The sequence below is a fragment of the Oreochromis aureus genome, linkage group 3 (genome assembly GCF_013358895.1).
Source record: "Oreochromis aureus strain Israel breed Guangdong linkage group 3, ZZ_aureus, whole genome shotgun sequence".
NCBI lineage: Eukaryota > Metazoa > Chordata > Actinopteri > Cichliformes > Cichlidae > Oreochromis > Oreochromis aureus.
The window spans coordinates 55976054-55988740 of NC_052944.1; positions in this window are offsets into that span (position 1 = coordinate 55976054).

The following is a 12687-nucleotide window of genomic DNA, read 5'->3' on the forward strand; positions in this document are numbered from 1 at the left end:
TGCTTTATAAATAAGTAAATGTAATGAAATATTTTCGAACATGGTGTTCGTTATGGCCAAACTGTGGTTTGCACAGAAGTCTAATAAGAAAGCCCGGCCACCAGACGCTCACCCTCAGGCATCCTCCCCGGGCCTGGCTCCAGGGCGGGGCACTGGTAACCGTATGCCAGACAGGATAAACTGTTCCCCCGATGATCTTCTCATAGGGGTCTTTTGAATCGCTCTTTGTCTGGTCCCTCACCTAGGACCAATTTGTCATGCCCGCAGACAACATAGCTCCTGGGATCCCTGGGACACACAAACCCCTCATTGTGTGTCCAGGTAGTGGTTTGCGGAGGGGCTGTTAATGTTGTATCAGGTATTTCAACCTGTACTTGTCCTGAACAGTGTCTTTCCTGCAGGTTGTTGCGTTGCTGCTCGAGGGCCTGGCTGAGGGCAACCTTAGGGTGCTCTGCATGGTCGGGAAGACAGTCCTCACACAGTGCGCACTTGCAGGCAGAGCAGTACAAGTCAGCAACCTGCAGTTTGAAAGGTTTACATGAAGGGAGGAAGGAGGAGAGAGAAGGTATACTCTCAAGAATTGAATTCCCCATGATAGCCTAGATATATTTAAAATGCAGGTTTGTCTTTAGTTTAGTCTCATTGTTTTACAGTTGCTAGTCATTAATTGGATTAAATAGGAACAACATATAGATAACATAGATCAGGCTTAGATCGGGCTAACACTTTAAAGTTAAATGTTGAGAATCATAACTTGCTCATTGCTGTCCTATAAACCTATGTTTTTGCAGAACATCATATTTTTTAACAGGGCACTGTTTTATGTCATTGTAGTCACTGAAACTGTCCAAGAAATAGCACCTCATGTACCTGCTATACAACTGCAACTTTTTAAAGCTTCTGCATATCCTGGGCTACCAAATGATCAACAGCCACCCAGTCTTTTACAGTCCAGTCTCTACATTAGTCTCCCCTTGGAGGGAGGAATTATGTAATTGGTTCTATATGTCTCTCTATCTTACTGTCTTTTAGCAGTCTAGTTGCAACAGCTATAAAGACATCATTTTTTATTTTAGTCTAATGGTAGATACCAAAAAAGGCTCAAGCTGATTTAATTTTGCTGAGGTTGAGCTCAAGGTCACACCAATTTTTACATTAAAAAACAATGATTCTAGCAAATTCTACTACAACCATGTGAGCAAAGGTAATAAAATACACAATTTTATTATATAATGCTTCAAGGTCATAGGTCAAAGGTCTGCGTCACATGAATCAAGAAAAAGTTTTAGATTCCATTGCATTGTCATTAAAATTTCAAGCAATATATTGGTCACTGGGAGACCTAAGCACTTTCTTTGGTCGAGCTCTTTAAAATATTTTTTTCGATACAATATTATATGAATTTCCAATGATACTGAAAATGAATACACCACACTAAATTTCCATATGAACAATGCTGACATAAGCATTAATGATCTCATGCTGATGTCATTAGCACACATAATCTGTGAAAACATCTGATACTCCAGTTAAATGGGGCTCATTTAAGGTTATACTACCAAACCCAGGTCTGAAAAAAGCAAACTGTTATGGTTTGTTTGTGTAAAACTCAAGACCCTTGTCATGTGTTGTTGGCAGATGTTCTATCTTTTGGTTCAGTTTCAGTTTAGATGGCAGGGACAGCCCCTATCTAATAAAAATAAATAAATATGGATTTAATATAAAAACAAAATGGAATGTAATTATAATATGGAGGTCAGGCATTAACATATACAAACAGAATCTACAGGCAAGGGATTTGTAGTATGGGGAATGTTGGTGGGCCTTCCTCTGCAAGTGGCAGCCTGGTGAGAGTAAACCTCCAAACACACCCCTCTTTCCGCTCTGCAGCCAGGGGAAGGGGCTCTTTGTTTGGATACAAGGGTCCAGATGTATTTTTGTTTGTTTTTGTAAGCTCCTTGTCTCACTGTTACATCCTGTGAGGCAGTGGGAGTGTGTGGGTGTGGTATTGCTCTCTCTCCACCTCCTTCTCCTACTCTCTTGCTCTTTCTCTCTGTCTCTCTTTCTCTCTTTGCCCTCTCTCCAGGACGCAGCTGCTGTTCATTCACTGGTTTCGCCCCTGGATCGACTTGGCATTTAAGATGTTAAGATGTTATATAAGTTAGGGAAGAAATGTGTCGTGCGGGTCGGCTTTTCTGTGTCTTTGCACTGCTTTCTAGGGAATGGAAAGGTCCTATGACGTGGTTGTCTTTGCTGTGGTTTGGAGTTGTGGGAGTGGGGAGGTTTACTGCTTTAAGTGTGTAGAGTGGGCAGCAGTACGATGTGCCGCTGCTAGTGATCAGGGTGCGCTTCTGGGCCTCGGAAGTGCTTGTTTTGTTTGTTTGCTTGATCTTCCACTTTCATTAGAAACATAAGACTGAGTTGTGACCATTTTTCCTTTTTGTTCTTATTGATAAAGCGGCGTTGCCATCTCTTTGTGTTAAAAGAATTCATAATAAAACCATAATATATTCCATACTCCCCTGTTTGGCTTCCTTCTCATTCTTTCCAGGTCCTGTTTGTTATTGTTCCCCACACCTTCCCCCAGGCCTCATTTATGGGGATGTGACACTCACCCTTTTATTTTATTATGTAATCAACAGAAAAGGATCAAATTTTCATATGAACTCCTTGTGATAACTCTTGACGGATGCTAGATCTCTGGAAAAGCACGTCAACATTTCACACCCAAAGAAGAATGCCAGAAATCCAGATGCAGGTTTGGTTGTTTCTGTAATTTCAGGGTACAGTAATCCAGGCTAGTGAGCTTGTAGTCAATGAAACTTGGTGTACGTTATTCTGCTAATGGTGAAAAGAGTTTCCAAGCATCCACATTTACATACACATCCCATTAAAAACATCCTTCTGCTTCCATATGTTGTTTCTTCAAGCACAGAAACCAAGACAATTATAGTGAATGAAAGTGGTCAATCCTCTTTAGGTCTGATTGGGTGAAAAGCAGTGAACTATGGTGTTAATTTGATTCACATATGGTTCAAGCTGAGGGCAGATCACACTGTGTCCTGCAGAAACGAGACAGAGAGAGGAATGAGGATTATTTGGGAAAGCAGATAAACATGGAGAGACAGGAGAGATTGTATATTTAAGCTTCTAGTTCTTGACTGTTTTCCTTCATACTTTGTCATTTTGCCTTTGTCTCAGTCTTGAGATTAAAGTACATATAAGTGTTATCAGGTAGATTAAATTTAATTAATAAATGTGGGTCATATTACCTCAAACTGTTGCTCTTCTCGCTGCCAGTAAATAAAGCCCTTTATGGCATTGGGAAAACTGTATTTCCATGGTTAGTGAGTGTGCAATGCCTTTTAATTTATCTTTTTAGGCATTCATGGAGTCACAAAATCTTGCAGTTACTTGACCAAGTCTCATGTAAGAGTTTCCCTCTGAATGAACCAGCCAGTGATCTGCTTTTACTGGCCATAAAGTGGAGCTGAGGGGTCTTGGTTACATTCTGCAAACACACCATAGGACGTAACAAATTTGGTCAGAAAAAAATGAAATTATTTTTTAAAATTATGTTATTATTTCTGACACTCTCAAAGTTTCTTTTTTATATTTTAATTTCAGAAATTTTATCTAATCACAAGGAACAGCACAGAGTACTTTCCTTTTAAAGAGCACCAGGCACCAATGACTACAATTGAAAAATGATATGTAAGAAGTTCCAAAAACTGCAGTTCCTCCAGTGGCCACTTGAGGCTGTCTCCATATGTGAGCTAAATTACCATCTTATCAGAATCAGAATCAGAAACCAGAATACTTTATTGATCCCTAGGGGAAATTATTTTTTTGTTACAGTGCACCATTACAAACAAACATTAACAAAGACAGACAATACACTAACTAAGAATAGCACAATATATACAGGCATATATATATACATAAAGTCACTTATTAATAAATAGCTAAAAAAAGAAACATGTGTAGCTGTTGCAGTAAACAGTGTGTTAAGTGGATGAGTTGTACAGGGAGATGGCCACAGGCAGGAATGATTTCCTGTGTCGTTCAGTGGTGCTTTTCGGTAATCTCAGTCTCTCACTGAACGTGCTCCTGTGACTGACCAGCATGTCATGGAGTCGGTGGAAGGTGTTATCCAACATTGTCTTTATCTTGGACAACATCCGCCTCTCCGACACCACCTTGAGGGAGTCCAGCTCCATCCCCACAACATTACTGGCCTTACGGATCAGTTTATCGAGTCTGTTGGCATCTGCGACCCTCGACCTGCTGCCCCAGGATGCAACAGCATAGAGGATCACACTGGCCACAACAGACTCATAGAAAATCCTGAGCATTTTCTGGCAGATGTTGAAAGACCTCAATCACCTCAAAAAATAGAGACGACTCTGGCCCTTTCTGTAAAGTGCTGTGGTGTTTTTAGCCCAGTCCAGTTTATTGTCAATGTGTACTCCAAGGTATTTATAGTCCTCCACAATGTCAACATTGACCCCCTGGATTGAAACAGGGGTCAAGTGTTTCCTGGTCTTCCTGAAGTCCACTATTAATTCCTTGGTCTTTGCCACGTTGAGCTGCAGATGATTCTGCTCACACCACGTGACAAAGGAGTCGACCACAGCCCGGTACTCTGTCTCATCATCCCTGCTGATGCATCCAACCACCGCAGAGTCATCAGAAAACTTCTGAAGATGGCAGGTCTCTGTGCAGTGGCTGAAGTCTGTGGTGTAGAGGGTGAAGAGGAAGAGGGAGAGGACAGTCCCCTGTGGTGCCCCTATGCTGCTGATTACCTTGTCAGACACACACTATGGGAGACGTACATATTGTGGTCCAGATGTGTGTAGACACGATTGAGCAGGTAGATGATGGCGTCCTCTGTTCCGAGACGAGGCTGATAGGCAAATTGAAGGGGATCCAGATGTGGTCTGACAATGGGTCGCAGCTGATCCAGGATGAGCCTTTCCAGGGTCTTCATGATGTGGGAGGTCAGTGCCACGGGCCTGTAATCCTGGGGGCCACTGGGACGTGGGGTCTTTGGTACAGGAACGAGGCATGATGTCTTCCACATCACCGGGACCCTCTGCAGACTCAAACTCAGCATAAACAGTTTATGAAAGACTCCACACAGCTGGGGGGCACAGGCCTTGAGGACGCGGGGACTCACTCCGTCTGGTCCAGCAGACTTGCCTGAGTGAAGTCTCCTCATTTGCATCTCAACCTGGTATTGAGTGAAGGTGATGGGTGGGGAAGGGGTGTCAGGAATCTCACAGGAGACAACAGCACCATGTGAAGAGAGAGGCTGGCACAGTGGTGTGGCTCTGGGTTCCAGGCTGACTACAGGTGAGGTTGTGGGGGTGTGAGCAGACACTGTGTTGTCGAATCTATTGAAAAGCAGATTCTCACCTGTTCTCACCTCCCTCAGCTCCCCTGCTGTTGGTTGGCCTGAATCCAGTGATGGTCTTCATGCCCCTCCACACCTCTCTCATGCTGTTCTGCTGGAGTTTCCAGTCCAGCTTCCTCCTGTAATTGTCCTTAGCCTCTCTGATCTTGTCCTTTAGTAACACCTGGACCTTCCTCACCTCCTCTTTATTGCCCCTCTGAAAGCCCTCTTCTTGTCGTTGAGGAGGGCTTTGATGTCCTTAGTCACCCACGGCTTGTTATTTGGGTAACAATGAACAGTCTGAGCTGGAACAATGGAGTCGGTGCAGAAAGTTATGTAGTCTGTGATACACTCAGTAAGCCCATTGATGTCCTCAGCGTGAGGCTCACAGAGTGTTTCCCAGTTGGTCACCTCGAAACAGCCCTGTAGTTCCGCTAAGGCCTCCTCTGACCACCTCCTAACGCTCCTCGTGGTCACAGGTTCCCTCCTCACAATTGGCACATAGCGGGGGGTGAGGTGAATCAGGTTATGATCTGACCTACCAAGTGGGGGGAGGGAGGAGGAGCTGTATGCATCCTTGACATTAGCATACAGTAGGTCTATGTCCCCTGGTGGGACAGTCCACATATTGTCTTAATGTTGGTAGTGTATTGTCCAGTGATACATGGTTGAAGTCACCCGAGATCACAATGAAGGCACTCGGGTGCTCAGTCTGTATCCGGGCTATGGCAGAGTGGATAGTGTCACATGCAGCTGTGGGATTAGCAGAGGGAGGAACATAAACAGCCACCAAGATGACGTGAGAGAATTCCCTGGGTAAATAATACGGCCTGAGTCCAACAGCACACAGTTCAATGTCCGGGCAACAAATCCTTTCTTTGATTATGTTGGCAGGGTTACACCACCGGTTGTTAACTAAAACAGCAAGCCCACCTCCTTTCCGCTTACCGCTAGCGATGCTGTCCCTGTCCGCCCGAACAGTGTGGAAGCCTTCCACGGAAGCATTCTCGTCGGGAATGTCCTGGTGCATCCATGATTCAGTGAAACATATCAGGCTACACTCTCGGTATTCCCTCTGACTCCGTACCAGTGCTGAGAGCTCGTCGATTTTATTTGATAACGATCGCACATTTCCCATTACGATAGACGGCAGACACGGTTTATACCTCCTCCTCGCTTCGAGCCTCCGCTGTCTCACCGTCTCCTTCTTTCTTCTCTTCTGTCCTTGACCTCTGCATCCCCGATGTGTTTTTCTCCAAATTTCAGCCGGTACTTCTGCGGGTCTAGCCAGCATCAGGGCGATCAGCTGATCTCTGGAAGTAAACAGTCCATGCGTGTAGGAGATGTGCCGCGGTCCCGTTCCTTGATAAAGGTAATAGTTCCACGGCCACCAGAAGAACAAAAACTCTCTCAATCCACATGATTTGGTGAAGGATAATAAACGGATGAAAATACAACTCAGAAAAAAAAGAATACGTAAGAAAACAGAGCTAAACTAAGAGAAAAAGCAGGAGCGACTGTAACAGGCTGCACGCTGGTTGGCGCATGCGCACTTATTTCATTAAAATGCCTGGTATGAAATATATGATTGGTCTTTGTAGCTAATTTCCCCCTTTATAACCACTAGAAGATAGAAGATTTTTATATAACTCAGCAGGTTGGCCAGTCGATGGTAAAAAGTAAGGAATATGTCCTGTCTGGTTTACACTGGCAGCAGATGTCTGCTATGTTTCACCTGCTCTGAACCGAGGCAATGAATTGGACTTGGATGTTTGTGCCACAAGTGTTTTTAAGGTAAGTGACAAATAATATGACTTTTGGTGAGGAACCACAAAGCCAGTCAGTTTTGGCTAGCTGACTGACAATAATCCAGGCTAGTGAGCTTGTAGTCAGTGAATCTTGGCATATGTAATTCCATTATATCCACTGTAACAGAGTACTCAACTTTGTTTGTAACTTATAAAAATTATTATTCGGTGTTACTTGGATCTGATTGTCTTAATTGGTAATGTAGCTAAATCCAGTGGAGTGGTTTTCTTTAAACTAAATTAAAACCAACAATGGTTTTAAAAATATATATATATTTTAAAATAAAATAATTAACATACTAACCGAAAATGGATTTAGCTACATTCTGGACCATGTTTCCGAATGCAGTAGCTAGCAAGCTGATTGGAGACCGTAAGAGCCAATCAGAATTTTTGCATCCAAGTCTGTGATTGGTTGGTTTTGCAGAGAGGAGCAGGGAGCAGAGAGGTTGTGAACGCGAACGACACACTGAGAGTAGGTCCGCAGATGTCTGTCGGCACACAAAGCTGAGATCTGCGCAAGAGCAAATGCCAACAACTGAGCGAGAAGGGCTGTTATTATAATCATAACTTTCTGCAGCCTCTCTGTTCTCTGTGTTCTGTTTCGCCCAGGGCCAAGGGAAGGGGGTGGGGAAAAGGCGATGGTTGACCAATCAAAGCTAAGAGCTTTCTACACTGTCATGACTATAACCTGTGCTGTGTGGCTATGGGTTGTTGGGATGCTTGTATCAAATGCTCTTTACATCTCACATCTAGTGAGCAGCACCGTTCCTGTGTTCAGTGTTTATGTATGTGGTCTGGTTTAACCTTTCCAGATATTTGGTGTTACCTCTGCTGTTTCTGCATAGAGCAGGAAAACTCTCATGTACACAAGTGAAGACAAGGATATACTAAAATGTGTGGAACTGTTTCCGTTTTTTTACCACCATCAAACAGGGCTAAGTCAAGGCTCCAACCACACTTAAGATCTAGAAATAGATCCCCCAAAAAATCAAGAAAACAAAGGAATTAAATATTAGTCTTAACACATGACAAAATGTTGTAGGTGAACAGGATTTAATCAAGCCTTGTATTTTTTTTTTTGGCTGTTGTTATTGAGTTATTCAATGTCAAATTTACAGAAGCGTTCAGATACAGATGCAGAGTATCATCATTTGATTTTGGAAATAAAGGAGGCTATTTGGCTTTATTTAGGGACATCACTAGTCTTAGTAAGAATAAGAATAAGAACAACTTTATTTATCCCGAGGGAAATTCTTTTGTCATGTACATGCTCAAAGCAGCAGGAGAGACAGAGGAACAGATGAAATAGATATAAGATATACAATATATATAATAAGAATAGTGTACAGTAATATACAGAAGGATAGTGCAAGACATAGTATCGGATAACTCTAACAAAGTAATATACATAACTATATCCTGGTGAATAAATAACTTAACTATCAGTGCAGGCGATTCTAGAAAGTGACAAAGTATTGTGCAATAGAATAAAGGGAGTAGCAGCGTATGATGGGGGGATGAAACAAATATTCAATAAGTACTCTTTGGTAATATTGCACGGTCGGGGAGGGAACAGAATAACATAGGTAATAGTCTCAGGAGAATCACCTACAGAGTGAGGAAGAGTTAAACATTCTTATTGCCACCGGTACAAAGGATTTCCTGTGGCGGTCAGTTCTGCATTTCGGGGCAATGAGTCTTTTGCTGCGTTTGCTCCGATGGTCCATCATGGGGGCGTGCATGGGGTGGGAGGGGTTGTCCATGATAGAAAGAAGCTTTTTTAGCATTCTCCTCTCAGACACCACCTCCAGGTTCTCAAGTCTGACACCCAGGACGGAACCAGCCTTTCTAATCAGTTTGTTCAGCCTGTTGGCATCAGCTGTCTTCACCCCACTTCCCCAGCACACAGCTGCAAAGAACACGACGCTCTCCAACACCGAGTGATAGAACATGGTCAGCATTTTCCTACCAACAATGAAGGACCTGAGCCGCCTCAGTAAGAAAAGCCGACTCTGCCCTTTTTTGAAGATAGCATTGGTGTTCTTGGTCCAGTCCAGTTTACAGTCCAAGTGTACCCCCAGGTACCGGTAGTCCTCAACGATCTCCACATCAGCCCCACTGATGGTGACAGGGGTAGGAGGAGGAGCCTGCTTCATAAAGTCCATAATCAGTTCCTTTGTCTTTGTGATGTTAAGTTGTAGGTGGTTTAGCTCACACCACTCGACAAAGCTGTCCACCACACTCCTGTACTCCTCCTCCTGTCCATCCCTGATACAGCCCACGATGGCAGAGTCATCAGAGAATTTCTGCAGATGACATGACTGAGACTTGTACCTGAAGTCAAATGTGTAGAGAGTGAAGAGGAAGGGTGATAGGACCGTCCCCTGCGGCGCCCCCGTGCTGCTCAGGATGTTATCTGAGCGGCAGCTCTTCAGTCGGACATGCTGTGGTCGACTTGTTAAATAGTCCGTAATCCAACCTACCAGTGGGGCATCCACCTGCATTTCCGTGAGCTTATTCCCCAGCAGTGATGGTCTGATCGTGTTAAAAGCACTAGAGAAGTCAAAGAACATGACCCTCACAGTGCTCCCAACAATGTCCAGATGAGAATAAGCCTGGTCCAGCAGGTAGATGATGGCATCCTCCACGCCGATACGAGGTTGATAAGCAAACTGCAGGGGGTCCAGCCAAGGCTCCACCAGCAGCCGCAGATGTTTTAGGACGAGTCTCTCCAGCGTCTTCATGACATGTGAGGTCAGAGCCACTGGCCTGTAGTTACTGGGGGTTGACGGGTTGATCTTTTTAGGGACAGGAACCAGGCAGGATGTCTTCCAGAGTGATGGGACTCTCTGCATTTCCAGGCTCATGTTGAAGATCCATTGTAGAACTCCAGACAGCTGGGAAGCACAGCACCTGAGGGCCCTGGGACTGACACCATCAGGACCAGCAGCTTTGCCGGAGTGGAGTCTGCCCAATTCTTTTTTGATGTCATCTGCTGAGAGGGACAGGGTGAGACAGTCTGAGGGGGCAGGAGAGGGGGGAGGCGAAAGGAGAAGATGGGAAGAGCTGGGTGTGGAGACAGGAGACGCAGGGCAGTCGAACCTATTGAAGTGTAGATTTAGGTTGTTTGCACTTTCAACGTCCCCATCCATCCCAACACCTCTCTTTTGTCTCAGGCCAGTGATAGCCCGCATTCCATTCCACACTTCCCTGGTGTTGTTTTCCTGCAGTTTGTTTTCCAGCCTCTGTCTGTAGGACTCTTTACCCTCTGCTATCTTGGCTTTCAGCTCCTTCTGCACCAGTTTCAGCTGATCTCTGTCACCGTTTCTGAAAGCTCTTTTTTTCTTGTTCAGGGTTGCTTTGATGTCTTTGGAAACCCAGGGCTTATTGTTGGGGAAGCACAGAATAGTTTTTTTGGGGACCACAGTGTCAACACAGAAGTTGATATAGTCTGTAACACAGCCTGTCAGATTGTCAATATTGTCCTGATTGGAATCACAAAGAACATCCCAGTCAGTTGACTCGAAGCATCCCTGCAGAGTCTCTTCCGACTCCCTTGTCCATGTTGTGACCGTTTTTGTGGCTGCAGGTTGTCTCTGGACGGCAGGTCTGTAAAGGGGCTGGAGGTAGACTAGGTTGTGATCAGCCCTGCCCAGAGGAGGGAGAGGGCTGGAGGTGTATGGAGGTAAGCCCAGAGCTGATGCTGTCCTATTAACGGGAAAATAAATAAACACAAAACCTCGATCATAGATGATCATAAAACCTTTTACTTCTCTTTTTCCACAAGATAGTGATAATCAAATTGGTTCTGATATTTATATTTATTTATGTATTTAACACAGCTCTGGTCTTTGGGGGTAATTTAGCAGTGCTAATGTAAGTGTATTTTTAAATCCAACATTTGAGAGTTATGCATGACAAAAAAAAGGAAAGGTCAATCCTTTAGAGGAAATTCTATCTAAAACGGAGTCTTGAAGAAGCATTATTTCGTCAGCTGCACATAAAAGAAAGTAATTATAAGATACACGTTGGGACTTGTTACTAGATTTGACATCATAGACATGCTCAACTCTTATAGTTATGTCAACCTTTGGAAGTCAAATCATTTAGTCTGTTTTCCAATTTGCCCAACAAAGACGAATGCCTTTTCAAAGGTTTTCATGTCATATATAGAATCATGGCTGCTGGCTATGCAAATGACAGCACAAATCACCTTTATTGTTTGTACAATGCTTGTTTGTGCTTTGCATGTGTTTACATATGTTGTTCAATTGTACTTGGCAGGATGTTTTAAAGTGTATGCTCTTATAAGGCCTGGCAGGCAGCAATCATTCCGTTAATCTCTGTAGTATTCATAAGTTTGAAAACAAATGGGACAGAACTTTCACATCTTCATGACAGAACGTTGAAAACACATTTTTGTATCAAATTAATCAGCTACAGATAATGAAGGCAGGCTGTAGTGCTTTTAGGTCATGTAGGGGTTTTGCTGTACTTTTAGCGCATATACATGAGAAAAATAAATTAAGCATTAATAGTTCATGTTATTAACCTTTTAAAGAATTAATGGGGGGTAGCTCCTATTTTTCTGTTCACATTCAGAGTTTTTATTATAGCAAATAATTTGTATAGGTTTATGATATTTTCTCTGATTATGTTGATTAGCTTCTTTGGTAAGTTCAAAGCTATCTTTAGCTGAGACATGCAGCATTCTTATGACATCATTTAAAATTCATTTTAATATCAGTAGATTATTTAAATTTATGTTATTAAAAATGTGTAGAAATCAGCTTATAGTTGTCATGATATCGATGTACAGCACAAATTAATGTGCAGTGTGGGTTATACATACTGTAACTTCTATTTCATTGTGATACTTTATTGTAATAGAGAGTCTATTTGATAAGCTGAATGAAAATAAACAGTTTAAGAATATTTTCTGTCTCATTCTCTTCTATTCCTAAGTGAAAAATGCATACATTTGACCACCACATGTTCTAAACAGTTCATTTTACATTTTATTCTCTGCTGCACACATTTTGATGATACACTAAAAAAAAATAACTCTTTGACTGAACGTTAAAAAAATGATGCAAAGAATTTCCACGTGATTAAATGGCTTATATTAGCACTATATGGCATTATATATTACCAATTCTGTTATTCCATCTTAATGTACTTGAGTTGGACCAGCTTAATTAAAGATGTATCAGCTTACTCACTGCAATTGAGTCCAACTTAATTCAATTGAGTTAATCCAGTGCAAATAACATTAGTCCGCTAAAACTACCTAATGCTATTACAAAGACATTTATTAAGATGAAATTCTTTCTATGATTATTTTAAGTTCATTTCAAGAGTTGTTTTTGGAGTGTTCAACAAAGTCTAGGGTCTGGTTAACAAAAAATTCTTGGATTTATAACAACAATTACTCTATATTTCTGCTAATCTTTGTCATGGTTGTGGGGGAGGCTGGGGCCT